This window comes from Cyprinus carpio, chromosome B4 (genome assembly GCF_018340385.1).
Source record: "Cyprinus carpio isolate SPL01 chromosome B4, ASM1834038v1, whole genome shotgun sequence".
NCBI lineage: Eukaryota > Metazoa > Chordata > Actinopteri > Cypriniformes > Cyprinidae > Cyprinus > Cyprinus carpio.
In genome coordinates this window covers 19,429,835-19,447,452 of record NC_056600.1, presented here as the reverse complement: position 1 = coordinate 19,447,452, position 17,618 = coordinate 19,429,835, and the positions used below count along the sequence as shown (strand labels likewise).

The 17,618-nt window shown below is 37.0% G+C and overlaps 1 pseudogene; it reads right to left on the bottom strand.

The window, feature by feature from the left end:
- Positions 1-17,618, bottom strand: part of LOC109081050 — a 70,708-nt pseudogene that overhangs the window by 11,221 nt on the left and 41,869 nt on the right.

The window sequence follows — 17,618 nt, the reverse complement described above, 5'->3', positions numbered from 1 at the left end:
CTGACAGCAACAGTAGATGGGAAATTTGCGATGGGAAAAAAGTGAATATCAAATTCACACATACACATTTCAATCTTTTACTATAAGAGGAAAATTTGAACAACGATGTGCAAGTATGGATCAGCTGGATTTCATAGGCCACTGGCTGCATCCGAAATCTGATACTTTAATATTATATAGTAGGTGAAAATAAGTTTGTGAAAAGAGTAGTATGATCAAGAAACACAGTGTTCATAAAACAGTTGGTGAAAAGTACCTGAATGACTTACAACTTTCAGCTTCTGATGATAAATTACAAACATTAGAGGTGGATCTGTTGTGAGTTTTAAGATTGTTAATTGATGGTACAGTATATTTGCCTTTTGTTTGCATTATTTCAACTATTTAAAATAATAATATGTTTAACAGATGGATATGTGATGAAAAAGTACATTACCCATGATGCTGTACAGAAAATTCAACTTAAAATCAGCAACTTTAAATAAACAGTTTTATATTTCTCCATTTTTAATTTGTCATTGCCATTGTTTCATGGGTTTATAGTCCTTATCCTCACAGTCTTGTACTGACTGGATAGAAGCAAAACATTTTTTTGCTTCAAATAAAAGTAATGTTGCAATTCACTTTGTAACTGGTTCATGGCTAATAATGCTTTAACAAAGACTATTTAAAATCTCTAAGGGGGAAAAAATGAATGGAAAAATACTTCTAAAACCCAAACCTAATACAGTATATTGTGCCTGGGTTTCATTTCAGACATCTGGACAACTTCTTGTTACCTGATCCAATTAATGCAAGAATGCATGATAAGTATATACAACAAAACCGAATACACAGAATACAGCTGATGAATTTCACAGAAATCGTGTGCTTTTTCAGTACAAGTAATCTCAGTGGAAAGTCTGGATGTCCAGTGTTACTTCTGCTATTACTAAAGAGAATTTAACAAGAGATACAGAGATTTTTGTGATAAAAAAGAAAAGAAACAATGCTTTCAATCTACCCGCTGAGACACTCTCTCAGTGTACAGAAAGTACACGCTCTGCTCAGAGAGTTCTGATAAGAAGAGCTGCTGTGAAATCACACATTAGGGGTCTCTATTGTTTGGTCTACTGTGTCAGTTTTAAACTAGAAACAATGTTTAATTAGGCAGAGATCCAGGACAAACAGTGTCTGTGTTCGAATTCAACAAAGAGACTTAAAAACTGCCAGATTTGCAGTGGTTTCCTGTAGGAATGGTTACTAAAACATGAGTACTCTGTTTTCTATGTTTAGTTTGCCCCAATAAATATAACCATATATGCTATAACCAACAAGCACTAAAGTAAAACAATATGACAAATTGCATCCACACCGTAAGTGGTTCTAAGTAGCATTTGGCATATTTATTTGCATGACTCCTGAAAAAGGTGGTTCGGGAGGTCTTGTTTAAGCTGGTCTCCCAGTTTGGTCAAGTTGACAGTTACCTCAAACCTCTTCAAAACCAGCAATATAGACCAGCCTGCAAGTTTTTCTTATCTCGCTTGTGTTATCACCAGTGCTGGGTAGTAACTGTGTGATTACATGTAATCTGGATTAAATAATCAGACTCCAAAAATTAAGTACTTGTAATTAGAGTATTATATTTTAAAACGCTCATGATCAGATTACAGTTACTTTTTTATGGGTTACATAATTACAAATTGTTCACACAGTGGCAGTAAATTATTCATAATTTATTGATTCTGCCTAATTTCTTTTATTTCTTTTTTACATTTTCCTCTCTAAACATCTTGTTGTGTCATTGCATTTTGCTTTGACTGCAGGTAAACAAATAAAATATTTATATTTTTAGTGCTCAAGTAACTTTTTATTTTTTTTAGGATTTTATTTATTATTAGCTTCTTATCAACTCATAAACCCACTACAAGTTTTATGTTAAGTTTGGTAAACCCTTTTGTATATAAATATATTTATATACATATGAATTTTTTATATAAATATGGTATGTTTAAATGTAAGTTTAAAACAAGATACTGTAGATAAAAAGTAATCTAAAAGTAATCTAAAAAGTAGTCTGAATACATTACCTAAAATTAGTAACCTAGATTACAAACCCGATTCCAAACTAATTGGGACACTGTACAAATTGTGAATAAAAACAGAATGCAATGATGTGGAAGTTTCAAATTTCGATATTTTATTCAGAATACAACATAGATGACATATCAAATGTTTAAACTGAGAAAATGTACCATTTTAAGGGAAAAATAAGTTGATTTTAAATTTCATGGCATCAATACATCTCAAAAAAGTTGGGACAAGGCCATGTTTACCAGTCTGCAAGGAGACAAGTTGCTCTAGTTTAAGAATAGGAATGTTGTCCCATTCTTGTCTAATACAGGCTTCTAGTTGCTCAACTGTCTTAGGTCTTCTTTGTCGCGTCTTCCTCTTTATGATGCGCCAAATGTTTTCTATGGGTGAAAGATCTGGACTGCAGGCTGGCCATTTCAGTAGCCGGATCCTTCTTCTACACAGCCATGATGTTGTAATTGATGCAGTATGTGGTCTGGCATTGTCATGTTGGAAAATGCAAGGTCTTCCCTGAAAGAGATGATGGTGCCTTTCCAGATGTGTAAGCTGCCCATGCCACGCGCACTCATGTAACCCCATACCATCAGAGATGCAGGCTTCTGAACTGAGCGCTGATAACAACTTGGGTTGTCCTTGTCCTCTTTAGTTCGGATGACATGGCGTCCCAGTTTCCAAAAAGAACTTCAAATTTTGATTCGTCTGACCACAGAACAGTTTTCCACTTTGCCACAGTCCATTTTAAATGAGCCTTGGCCCAGAGAAAACGCCTGGGCTTCTGGATCATGTTCAGATATGGCTTCTTTTTTGACCTATAGAGTTTTAGCCGGAAATGGCGAATGGCACGGTGGATTGTGTTCACCGACAATGTTTTCTGGAAGTATTCCTGAGCCCATGTTGTGATTTCCATTACAGAAGCATTCCTGTATAGCCCCTTTCGCACTGCACGTTGGACCCGGAAAATTCCCGGAACATTGCCGGGTTGCCTTCTATGTGACCGCAAACACGTCCCGGGATTGATCCCGGGTTGGGGACCTAGTAACATTGCCAGGTTCAGTCCCGGGAACGAGCTCTATGTGAACAAAAGCCAGAACTAATGCCGTAAAGGTTGTGTCATAGTGATGACGCACGTTATCGCGCGACTCTTTTAGTGGGTGTTTTGAAGGCAGATCAACATTCATGACGAAAAAAATATGTGCAAACTGTAACGAAGCAGAGATCAGTTAATTACTCACTTTCCATGTGGATGCTGAGATCGTTCGGCAGCTTAAGTGAAAGTTAACGTGCCTAGCGTTTTCAACTCATACATTACACGTCACACCCTGAGATCATGTGTCTTCACGGGACCTTTATATGAGAGGCTCTTTTTATACCCAATCATGTTGCCAATTGACCTAATAAGTTGCAAATTGGTCCTCTAGCTGTTCCTTATATGTACATTTAACTTTTCCGCCCTCTTATTGCAACCTGTCCCAACTTTTTTGGAATGTGTAGATCTCATGAAATCCAAAATGAGCCAATATTTGGCATGACATTTCAAAATGTCTCACTTTCAACATTTGATGTGTTATCTATATTCTACTGTGAATAAAATATAAGTTTATGAGATTTGTAAATTATTCCATTCCTTTTTTACTCACAATTTGTACAGTGTCCCAACTTTCTTGGAATCGGATTTGTACAATACTAACGACAATTTTCATCATGTCATTTATAATCAGTACAATCTGTAAGTAATCTTCCCAGATCTGATTATCACATTTCTAAACCATTTACCATATGAATCTTGTGAAAACCAGCCATGTTTCACATAAAAAAAAAAAAAAAACACCCACACTGACAAATACATTGCTGTCAATTGTTCATAATGCTTTTTTTCTTCTTTAATTTTTACTGTAAATTGTTAAAAAGAAAAAAAAAACAAAATTTTGACCCTCAGCCAGCATCTATCAGATTGAGTTACATCGCTCAGTTACATTGCTCTAATTATTTAGCCTTTCAACACATGACGTCAAAGGGGCTCAGCTGTGAGACATTGAGCATTTAACCAACTTATTAAGAAAGGTCATTTAGGCAGCAAATGCAAATTTTAAATGAATTAATTCCCACTTTCATGAAGACTGGACTACCATTAAGCTTTAGGAAGACTGTCACACATCCATTGTGTGTGCCTGCAGACCCAGGCCTCTCCGAAGAGAGTATCACATTTGGCTAGTTCTCTGTTCACAGTATTCCCTTGTGTGAACGTGTTTAAAAGTGCTCTGTCTTGATCCTTAAAAGCATCCTGGCTCCATTCCATTGAGTTGATGAAAACTGGAAGCCTTTGGTTGCCTTCATCAAAGGGTCTTCTTGAAAAAAAAAACAAAAAAAACGAACTGTCTCTTCTATTGGCCACAAACATGCTGGATAAAAACCCTGATAAAAGAAGAAACACAGGGTACAGTACCGTAGTTCAATGATAGAGAGATGAGGTATTGTTTGTGGTAAAAGTGGTGTCAAATGTCAGGAAATTAGAAGAGAAACCAAGATGGCGGCGCGTCCACACGCAGCGGCTTCTCTCTGTCCCGACAGAACGGTGTTTTCGTGTTTTTCTGTCAATTGCTTTCTTTCCCTGTTTCATAATACAGCGGTTCTGACCCCTGTGGATTTCTTCAGATAATCTCAGCTGCAGATCTACAGGTCTTCAAGTGGCTAACACCCCATTCTGCCATTTAATAATGTTAGTATCAATAAATGCAAGATAAGGACACCAAATATCATATGCATTTGAAGCCTGTCTTTAAACTACAAGTGAGCAAAGTGTGCCAAAAAAAACCCTTTAGCTCCACCTATTCCCATAAAGCACCATGGACAATGCAATAAAGTTGGTTTACCTACTATAAAAATATTGATCACGAATCATAATTTTTAACAAGATCAGTCCATCACGACCAGCTAAATTACCAGCTGTCTAGTTATCAACCAAAACAGAAACCCATTTCTTGAATTTTATAGCTTACATAAGCTGGATTGTTGATGCCGATAGTTAAAAGATTCTCAGTGATGCTGAAGAATAGAAAAACAAGACAGATCGACCTTCAGAATTATGCAATCGCTAACGCAGTCACGGCTTTGAGTTATCTACAGTGCTGTTAACCTTCCTACAAATGTCTCGGCACACAAGTGAAAGATTTCTTTAAACACAAAATGGCAAAAGCTGTGGACTCATGCCAAGGTGTGAGATGGATTCTCTGAAAATAGAAACTGTCTGAAGAACACTCAGACATAACCTTGCATGGCAAATTCACCCCAGACTTCTCGATATGATTCAAGGAATCAACAGAGATGTCAGATGGTGAGCAAGGGATGGGGGGGAGGGCTCTGATGGTGATAGGAGAGGTAATTGCTGAATGTTTGGATGAGATAAAGACCGGTGTGGTCGATGTCTAGACTGGATCTCATTTGAAAGGAACACACATCAAGAGGATTCACAATTATTTGATCTTTTGAGAAAAATTTTCACTCGCTAGAAAAACCTAGTCACTTTTAGAACTTAAGACTCCTCATTGTAGATCTGAAACTAAGCTGGAACATGGACATCTTTCTGATGTCAGAAAGATAAATACATTTCAACACAGATGTGGATGAAACATCGTACAAAAATACTCTGAAAGTGACTCATTTTTGACTCATCTGAGTCTTTTTTTTTTTTTCTTTTTTTTTGTTTCTTTTTTTTTGTGATTCAACATACAGAGCAGCCAAGTCTGATTCCTAATTATTGACTTCCACTTCTTTTCACTTTTACATCTAATCATTTAGCAGATTTTTTCACCCAAAGTGACTTAGAATTTTTTTAGTGAATTACAAACATTTAAAAATCATTTACAGCATATTATGAATTAATCTGACTGAGATAGAAACTAGGTCAAACAGAGCACATGGGGGAAGAAAACACAACAAACAGTCCTGTTTGTCTGAGAGTTCGCCCCTCTCCTGGAAGGCTCAACAGATGGTGGGCTGAGGGTGAGCATAGGGACTGCCAGGAGACAGCGGTGGTAATGGTGAGAACTAATATAGAGGAGGTGGGAGAGGGAGGATGGGCAGGAGTTCAGGATGTTCAGGGGGCTTAGGAACGCCACACAGCACAAGGCCACTCCCAGGACCGGGAGCGCCAACGATAGGGGAACGACCTCCGTATTTGTTTCTGGACAGGCAGACAGTTCAGGGCAGACAGATAGTTCAGGGCAGGCAGATGATTCACAAACGGCCTACATGGCTGAAACAGGACTGACAGAGAGTTCAGGGCAGACAGACAGTTCAGGGCAGGCAGAGAATTCAGACGAAGGCAGGTAAAGAGAGGGCATGTCTGCATATATATTCAAATAATAGTCCAGTGAGCTCGGCTCACCCTCAGCCATGGTGCGCTCGCACTTTAGCCGGCTCTCGCACATGGTCTGACGTCACCATCTCTGGCTCCGAGGTGATCCTCAGCTCTGTCGCTCCATTAGACAATGTCTTGGGGGGCTCGGGCTCTCTGTTAGCGGTGGGCTCAGGCTCTTGCTCCAATTTTAAATTTTATTGCACAAAATTATAACCGTGTATTGCACAAAACTGTGAATGTTTAAGTTCCTGCGTTGGAAACAGGGCTTTTGAAAACAAGCTATTATTGAAGAATGAGCAATATAGACTATACTGCAAAATCTAAAAGTTAATGTTGTATGAACAATAAATGTTGTACAAAAGCATTAGCCAATTATGACAGAGGTAATTTAGATATATAAGTCTTAAAGGTACAGTAGCAAAAAAGTCAAACTAAGTCAAAGTCAATCAAAACTAAATTATGACGATTTGAATTAAGATGATTTGTAAGAGGAGTCATTAAATGTCTTACAATGTCCATTCTCATTTGTGAGATAAATATCATTTCCAATGTTAGGAAGGAGTAAATGCCGGATCATTTTTGATCCTAACAGTTTGAGGTACACAGATGCAAAACACCTAAACACAAAAACAATATATGATCCATTTAAGTCTTGTTTAAGTAACTAGAATCCATTTTATTACAAGTCATCAGTGTTAAAATGCCCTACTATTCTGGAAATATGGAAGTGTACACAGGTGCCAGATACTAGACACTCTCAAATACAAAATGTTCTCTCGTAAGGGACTCCCGCTGGTCGGCAGACTGCCTCATTCACTCTAGCCGAAGGTACACACACCTCACACTGACATTTAAGGTGTGAGGCTTTCTCAAAGGTCTTACTGCTGCTACACTCCACTGAGAGAAAAGTGAGAGTTCAACAGCCATTTGTCTTTCTCACACACACTACGGCCTCAAAGGCAGCATTATAATGACTGAAAGCTCAACAACACTGACACTGGATCGTGATTTCACAGAATGTCACGATGACTAGCTTTTGTATGTGTGTGATTAATTATGCAGTGGGTATAATCACACATCACCAGAAGGTTGGTGTCAGTCTTGTTTTAGAGAAAACAACTATACCATATACTGTACACTATCTACACACTACATACAACTATAACCAAACTGACTTCATAAATATTCAGGGATCATACCCGTAGTCCTGTGGGAAATGTTTTGACAGTTTGTCAAAGGTTTTAGATCAGGGGTTCTTAACTCTGGCCCTCGGGGTCCACTTTCCTGCAGAGTTTAGCTCCAACCTCAATCAAACTCGCCTGCCAAGAACTTTCTAATAATCCTGAAGACTTTGATTAGCTTGTTCAGGTGCGTTTGATTAGGCTTGGAGCTATACTCTGCAGGTAATTGGACCTCGAGAGTTGAGAACCCCTGTTTCAGATCCACTCACTGACTTGCTGCTCCCATCAATTTTGCTGTCTGGGTGCTTCCCAAATGCTGTGCTCTACACCATAGATAAGACCAGCTCTTTCTAATTTGAGTCTAGGCCATGATCTGAGTAGGAGTCAGAGTTAAGACCAAGACCAGAATAGGGTGGGAATCTGAGTCAAAACAGAGAATGTAGAGGGTCAAGTCTGAGTCAAAGCGAGTACAAATGCTCCCTAGTCAAGCTCGAGAATGACTTGAGAGTTGACATGGTCTCAAGTACTACAACACTGCTCTATACTCAGCTAAAGCTTGGCTCAGCTGTTGGCAGTAAATAGTTTGGCAATAAAAAAATGTCTTGTGAATTGTGATAAAACTGGCTGGTGTTTTGGATGTGACTTCCTTTGACTTCCTTGTTGCCGTTAAATTATAATATTTATTTACTAACATACAAAACAAAATTCAATATAAATGTAGAGTTTTTTGAATGTTTACATATAGTTGGTGATGGATTTCTATACAAGAAACCACACAAAAACCTCTAGGTGGTTTCTATACAGTCCATCAACAATCTATGATATTAGTGTTTATGATTTTTAATTCACTGCGAAACATATTTTCTTACTTCGTATGTTTGTCTTGTTTTCCTTTACAAATATCAAGATAAATCAAAAAAAATATTAAAATAAAATTAAATAAAAAAAAAACAAAAAAAAAACAAATATTTACACGAAGAGGAAGTGCACTCATGCATCATGATACTCCCCAAAATGGAGGCAAGCCACAGCAGACTGGATGAGGAGGAGAAAAATTGTTGAACAAAATTGTTATTTTTGTTTTCTTTGCACACAATAATTATTCTTATAGCTTCGTAAAATTATGGTTGAACTACTGATGTCACATGGACTATTTTACTGATGTCCTTACTACGTTTCTGGACCTTGATCGTGGAAGTAACCTTGCTGTCAATGGGAGGGTCAAAGAGCTCTCGGAATGCATCAAAAATATCTTAATTTGAGTTCCGAAGATGAACAAAAGTCTTATGGGTTTGGAATGATTGAGGGTGAAGTAATTCATGACAGAATTTAAATTTTTGGGTGAACTATCCCTTCAGTGACAGAATTTAAATTTTTGGGTGAACTATCCCTTTAATGAGGCACACAGTATATCATGACAAGAAACAAATAGGTTATATTTTTAAACCTCAAGAATATTATACGTGTGTGTATATATATAATATATATATATATATAATATATCTATATATATCTATATTATATATATATATATATATTTTTTTTTTTTTTTTATTCCCTTTTTTGAAAAAAAAAAAAATGACTGAAGATCTCAGGCTTTTGGAGGTTCTTATTTTTTTTTTTTTTTTTTTTTTTTTTTTTTTTGCATATGGACTGACTCATAGAGCAACAGATTGCTTGTGATTTGTTTGGTTGAATCTCAGACACAATCCATCTTCATGATGAACGTGATGTAACTGGAGTGAAGGGATGTAATGGTGAACAGGCTGAGAGCACTGGGGGGACTGTGGACTCACACTCAGCACTGAAGCCAGTGAGAAATGTGTGTGTAAGAGAGAAAAACAGAGGGAGATGCTAAGAGAGAGACAGACAAAGAGGTAGAGAGAGAAGCACTTCCATGGGGACTAACCTATTTCACTAATGAAAGTAATTAACATTTTTTCGTGCTCAGATGGTATACAGCATTATATACACACACTTGATCTGCACCCAACAACACACACAAAAGACAGACACAACCAAATATGAAAGCCATTCATCTGACCAAAGTATTAAGGCTGTTGATGCAGACAGCAGCAAAAATATTGCATAATGGCAACAAAACTTGCTCGCAAAGCCTAAAACTTATATAAGATATCAGTAAAGTCTGGTCCACATTGCACGTAATGCTGACTAAAAAACATACATGAATTATTATTATGTATGAATTTTATGTAGACAAGATAATTGCACATGAATGTCACAATAATTGTTTGCAAATGTTTGCTGAAACGATGGATTTGGGAACTAAAGAATCATTAAACTATGTTGGTAATTATTGAACTATTATTGAACTTGCTACCATAGTTGGGTAACAGTGCTTTTGGGAAATGCACCCAAGAAATTGCAGTTTCCAAAAAGCACTCACCATTTTTGTTTGCAATATGCATCAGATGGTCAGTGAACAGACAGTGGGAGGTCCATGGCTGGTAAGCATGAATCATGCACAACTCCATACGGATCAAAAATCACAGATCGCCAAAGACCGGTGGTGCCAGTACTGTCACAAAGCCAATAAACAAGTCATAGTGTGCCAGAAAGAACAAAAACAGACCAACAATGTATCATTCGAACCAATCAGTACTGCAGATGACCGCTAGCGCCTCTAATTAGCATCCGTCTTTATTAAAACACAGAGATTCTGGATTGTTCTGCCTGTTGTAGCAACAAGGATTAATCTAATAATTTTATCCAGGCACAGATGAGGCTCAGTTGCTATGCATGCATACACATACAGGATGCCATCTCAAAAAACTCACAACCACCCAACGTCAGCAAAACTGATCACAACCCTTGAGACTTGTTTAAATGCTAGCATTTCTATGTTAGCATGTAACAACGATGATTTATACTAAATGATACATTAATTAATGATTAAGGCATGTGAATAATGGCTTTGGAGTGGGGTGAGGGGAGGGAAAGCTGTTTGCAGGAAAGCAGGCATGTTCATTGTCTGATTGGAAGGAAGCATTAGCACAAGCTAATTACACCAGCACTTCAGCCTACACAGGGGTCTCATCCATCAGGAGGGGCTGCTGATCACTGATAAGACAAATCTATTGTCCTCGTGTCCAGATATATGAAGGCGGTGAAGACACTGACTTTTTCATTAAAAAATTAGCAGTTCATTTGTGGTGTTATAATATATTGCTGTGTATATATACAGTTCTGGTCAAAATTTTACATACACTTTGCAGTATCTGTGAAAAGTTAATTATTTTACCAAAATGCATGTTTTTTTTAATTTTTTTAAATTTAGTACTGACCTGAATAAGATATTTCACATAAAAGACGTTTACATATAGTCCACTAGAGAAAATAATAAATTGATTTCTAAAAATGACCCCGTTCAAAAGCTTAAATATGCTTTTAACATGAGCAGCAACAAAACGTGCTTCTCACGCTCCACTGACGCTCGCGATGTGAAACAGTTGTAATAGACATAGCTGAATCATTGTCATTCAGGAATAAGATCACGTGGAATCTAGAACCCAAACCTCAAACTATAAACTATTAATCTCTAAAGCAAAAATCTAAACGTTTAGCGAGGTGATCGGCATGTTCCCACGAGACCAGTAAGATCTCGTAAAACACAACGGATCTCGCGAGATCTCGTGCCACAAGCTCTCGTGCCACAAGCTCTCGTCACATCCCTATTAACCCCTTTGCGGTCAAGGATCATCAGCGATCCCAGATTATTGTTGTTTCACCTTCACAGCACGTTAAACATCACACTCTCCGTGCAATCAGTAGAAAGATTAAAGTTTCGATATTTGACCACTTAATAAAACATAGTTGCTGTAACAGTAATTTAGTCATTTATGTCAGGAGTGCAAAATAATAAATCTGTATTATGTCAAATTTTTAATAGAAATTCACCACGCATTCATATTCAGTCACGTCTGCAGCGGTTTATTTGTGTTCACATAGATTCACTGAACAGCGTCATTACGGGATTATAGTCCAAAGATGCATGTACAAGGTGCACATACTGTCACGACAGTGTTACAAAGACTAGGCCTACATGCTTGTCTGAACCAAATAAATATTTCCGACCAACATAAAATCAGCACACGTCCCCCCAGACAATGCTTCTTGCTTGGGTTAAGCTTGACAGACATTACATCCCACAACAAGACTTCCTGTGTACATAGGACTGACATCTGACCATGCAGAAACGATTGAGGAGTAGGGGATTGTGGGTAAATACGAAATAGCACATCAGGTTAAACCTCACAAATACTTCATATATGAGTGCATGATTGTACCTGTCAATTTTTACTGCTCTACTATCTGTCTAAACCTGCTCTGAACAGATTGATTGACAACGACAGAAGGATAAGAATGAACGTGTTTGACTGATCGCGAATGTCATTTTGTAACCCATCTGTCATGACCTGTCATCTTTCAAAATGACAGCTCAGAAAAAGTAAACACAGTCACACACACAATTTTCTCCTCTCCCTCCCATAAACACTTCTCATTTTGCCATGAGGGGTTGCCTAGCAACAGCACACATTCCGAGATTGTTTACAATGCTTGAAAAATAGTTCAGTGCATAAGAAGTGAAAAAGACAAGAGATCACGAAAAGGAAATCACACTTTAGTAGGATACCCATTAAAGTTCAGCTAAAATGAGAATTATAGGCACAGTCACATCTGTGAATGTGAATAAACAACTTGTGAATTTTGTATCAGTTGTGAATCATCCGGTCTGGCCTCCCACATAAAGGAAAATCCATTTGTCGCAATCCATCTGTTTGTTTTTAGGTATCATATCATCATATTAGGATTGTTTACTGAAACTTAGTAAAAACTATATAGATTTATTTACTTAAAAAATAATAATAAAAATGACAAAACACAACACAATTACAAAGCCTTTAACTAAAATAAAAAAAATAAATAAATGAAAACAGAAAACAAAAATCTAATTAAAATTATTAACAGAAAAGATAATAGAAATAAAACTGTTCTGAAGTTCCAAGGTATCTTTGAATGTGAATAAGGTAATCCCAGAATGCACTCTAAAACATTTTTAAAAAAACTAATGATAATATTTAGAAAAAAACTCTTATATAAAAAAAAAAAAAAAAAATACTCACAAAAAAAAAATAATTAGTTTCTGAAAGAAAAAAAACCTACTATTTTACCCAATATTTGTAAGTGCTATTTGTTTTTATGTTTATTAAGGTATTATGCTGTTAGCTTACCAACATGTTAATATCAAACTCTTTAAGGGTATATTGTCTCTTTTGCACAATTTTTGAGGAGTACAATTTGTGCTGCGTTTGGAATTGCTGTCTATGAAGAGTCTTCTAAATCAGTCACCAGTGGTTCCATTTAGATAAGGATGCTTCTTTAAATGTAGTTACCCTTCTAGGGAAATCAACGCTGAATCCTGGTGGACACTTTGGGAAATGCAGCTAGCATGACCGGTGCCTGAAGCATGTGTAAAACAACTCCAATCCTATTGGTCCACGTGGCCTGTGACGTCATAGGCGGGTACCCAAAAGTATAAAAGGGCACCTGCTGAATACTTCACCAACTTTTGTTGTCTTCGGAGCCGTCTGTTTGTCTACTTGTGTGAAACATCATCCTGGTGAGTCGAGCAGCGCTTTGAGGAATGTGTGCCTCCGTGTTAGGATTCTAATGCTTGAGGGCATATTCTAATCTTTGCGTCTTTGTCTCAGCGACCACGCGCTCTTTGTGATGAGTCACATTGATACGCTCCGCTTGCGCTTGTTCTTATTCCCATGGGATGCGGGGCAAAGTGTTTGTGTCTCGGGTTGTTGCCACGGCTCAGTTTATCTCAGCTCGCAGCGATTGCTTTGATCTACGGTGTCTGCAAACCCTTTACAATCGGTTGCCAGATGCCGAAGTTACTGCTCATGTTGCTATAACAGTGAACTGTGAGCACCAAGTCATTTTTGCTCAGGGCATGCAAAAATCGTGGGCGGAGCTTAAGACCAATACAAAGAAAGGATTTTTAGAAATCTTGGCCAACTAAAAAGTATAAAAATGAAAAGTATGAGCATGTACAGCACTCAATGCTTAGTTGGGGCTCCTTTTGTCTGAATTACTGCAGCAATGCAACGTGGCATGGAGTCGATCAATCTGTGGCACTGCTCAGGTGTTATGAGAGCCCAGGTTGCTCTGATAGTGGCCTTCAGCCCTTCTGCATTGTTGGATCTGGCATATCGCATCTTCCTCTTCCCAATACCCCATAGATTTCTATTTCTATTTGCTGGCCAATTAAGAACAGGGATACCATGGTCCTTAAACCAGGTACTGGAAGCTTTGGCACTGTGTGCAGGTGCCAAGTCCTGTTGGAAAATGAAATCTGCATCTCCATTAAGTTGGTCAGCAGCAGGAAGCATGAAGTGCTCTAAAACGTCCTGGTATACGGCTGCGTTGACCTTGGACCTCAGAAAACACAGTGGACCAACACCAGCGGATGACATGGCACCGCAAACCATCACTGACTGTGGAAACTTTACACTGGACCTCAAAAAATGATGATTGTGATGATCCAAAGGAATGATGATCCAAAGGAAATGCAAAATTTGCTTTCACCAGAGCACATAACCGTGGACTACTCAACAGCAGTCCAGTCCTTTTTGAAGCAAGATGCTTCTGACGCTGTCTGTTGTTCAAGAGTGGCTTGACAAGGAATGCGACAGCTGGAACCCATGTCTTGCATACGTCTTTGTGTAGTGGTTCTTGAAGCACTGACTCCAGCTGCAGTCCACTCTTTGTGAATCTCCCCCACATTTTTGAATGGGTTTTGTTTCACAATCTTCTCCAGGGTGCGGTTATCCCTATTGCTTGTACACTTTTTTCTATCACACATCTTTTCCTTCCCTTCGCCTCTCTATTAATCTGCTTGGACACAGAGCTCTGTGAACAGCCAGCCTCTTTTGCAATGACCTTTTGTGTCTTGCCCTCCTTGTGCAAGGTGTCAATGGTCGTCTTTTGGACAACTGTCAATTCAGCAGTCTTTCCCATGATTGTGTAGCCTACAGACCTAGACTGAGAGACCATTTAAAGGCTTTGCAGGTGTTTTGAGTTAATTAACTGATTAGAGTGTGGGCACCAGGTGTCTTCAATATTGAACCTTTTCACAATATTCTAATTTTCTGAGATACTGAATTTGGGATTTTCCTTAGTTGTCAGTTATAAACATCAAAATTAAAAGAAATAAACATTTGAAATATATCAGTCTGTGTGTAATGAATAAATATAATTACATGTTTCACTTTTTGAATGGAATTAGTGAAATAAATCAACTTTTTGATGATATTCTAATTATATGACCAACACCTGTTAAATAAAGAACTTTACAACATGGCCTCCTAAGAAATTAACAGAATTGATAATAGTATTTTAACTGGCACCAGTTGATTTAGGTTAAGATTTAAAGAGCACCTGAGAATTGAGCTAAGATTTGAGTAAATGAGACTTACATGACCGTGTTGATGCCAGAAAGCTGCTGGAACATCTGGAGTCCACAACCCACAATGAGAGCACGGCGTGTCGGAGGGTAGGTCAACATGCGCCAGATCACCGGGCCCTCTGAAAGCACAAATACAAATACATATTTACGTCAACATGTAGACTTGCATCAACAACCAGAATGACTCACATACTATTATAAGAACTACCTCTGTTAAAACCTCATTTACACTGACAGCAATTAAATGGATTAATTGAGATTTGAAAGCCTTGGTGGAGTCACGGATGTAGATTTGGGAATGGATGGTATTCAGTTTATGGATTAAATTAAAACTCTTTTTAGGCTCCAAAAACAACAACAACAAAAAATCAACTGACACAGGAAGAAGCAACACTAAGAGATGGTATTTTGCCAAACTTCATATTTACTGACATTTTTCTGAAATGAATCCCACCTAACATTAAAGTTTTGAATTATGCTTTTAAATTGCAATAATTTCACATTCAATCTTCAATTTAATGTAGAAGCAACATAAAGAAAGTATATTTTTAATATTTGTTTTATTGGTATGATTCATTGAAGAAGGCTTGCTGCCGAAATGTTTTATTGTTGTGTGCTCAGTTGCAAAATGAAAATAAATCTTAAGTGATTAAGAAGATTGAGCGAGTGCAGATCCCTTACTAGAATATGATGTGCTGATTGATCTACGCACCCTAGACTAAAGTTTCATAATATTTGTGAACTTTTTTTATTACTGAAGTACTGAAGTATCACTGATACCAGCTGGTGTCTCTATGATTTTTTTCCCCTAATATTTAACCATTGACTATGGCCATTGAACATTACAGTATAATAAGAGCTATCAATTTAACATTTATTAGGCTTTACAAAATAACTTCTAATTTAAGTGAACTCAAAACATTCTTAACACAAAACCATTATAATAAATGTCATATTGCTTCCTTCAGCAAGAAAATATAGCCTGATTTAATAAAGTTCACTAAATTCTAATTTAAATAAAGCATAAAGCAGAAGTTATTGTTTATTATGCATTTTTGAGTCATAACAAATGAACAGGGAAATAAATTATATTTCAATATTATATATTATTATGAACATCTTGTCAATAATTACTCCCATTTTTACACTTCTTTTTTCATTACATGTTGCCCCAAAAACACATGAATATGCAAATTAGATTTAGTTTATAGATACATTGTATATATTGAGAAAACCTGTTTATTTTACACACATTTTGCAGAAAGAAAAATGGTTTATTGAATCATTCGGTTATAACATAGTTGAGAATCATTTTTATACAAAGTTTGGTAAAAAAAAAAAAAAAAAAAAATTTGAAAACTAAAAATGTATTAGTGATTTAAAAAATCAGTTGTTTTTTGCCTACGCATGTTCATTCATGTCTTTTTATTTTTTTAAAGACACTGAGTCCCGATGACCTCTTCTGAGGATATTTAATAAGAGCAGAAAAGAGACCACAACAGAAAAATCATTAGTATTGAGAAATAACGGCATAAGGCTTTGGCATGACATGAGGAGGAGAAAATGATGACAGAACTTTCAGTTTTCGGTGCATTATTCTTCTAACTCTATGCGCCCATACATGAAACCCTATTGGGAGAGAAATTGTCCTGTGTTAGCCTGATATTGTCAGAGGAAGCTTGCAGGTCCTCTTGCCGAGCGATGACTGGATATTCTCCAGAGACAGCAACTAGAGACGCTCATTTGATTACCGCTACAAACTCAAATTCATGAACCGCTCGGATCAGGCCTGTACAGAGGAACAGTCCTTTTAATGAGATGCTAACTTCATTCGCTCTGACATGCAATCTTACTTCCAAAGAAAACTGGCAAAACATCTGTGTGCCCTTTTAATCTAATTGCAGCATAGACTTGGTAACTAAGGAAGCACCTATATATATATATATATATATATATATATATATATATTATATATATATATATATATATATATTTTATTTATTTTGAGACAAAACAAAAAGGCAGTTATAAAGTGAATAGTGTGCAGTAAGCAGTATCCTAGTGTTTTTGCTTCTTCTCCCTTTTGTGGCTTTATTATTATTATTATTATTATTTTTAAGGAAACGCCAACCAAACAAATACATAAAACAAAACATAAAAAAATAACAAAACAAAAATATTTTTTTATTCTGAGAAACCACCAACAAAACATAAATCAAAGCAAAGCAAAAAACAAACAAACAAACAAACAAGCAAGCAAAACAAAACAAAACAAAAACAGGCAGTTTTAAAGTGTAGACTGTGCAGTATGCATTACACTATAGTATTTGAATCTGAATATTGCCGAATAGAGAAAATCTTTGAAGAAGTGCTGTGAGAAAGCCCTTGAGTTTTTCTCTTAACATACTTTACACCCTTAAATTTGCTGTCACCCTAACGAAGATCTCTTCTCTATCACCGTGGAAACCACTCAGCCAGTTAGCTTTACTCTTTCCTAGATCAAAGGTCCAAT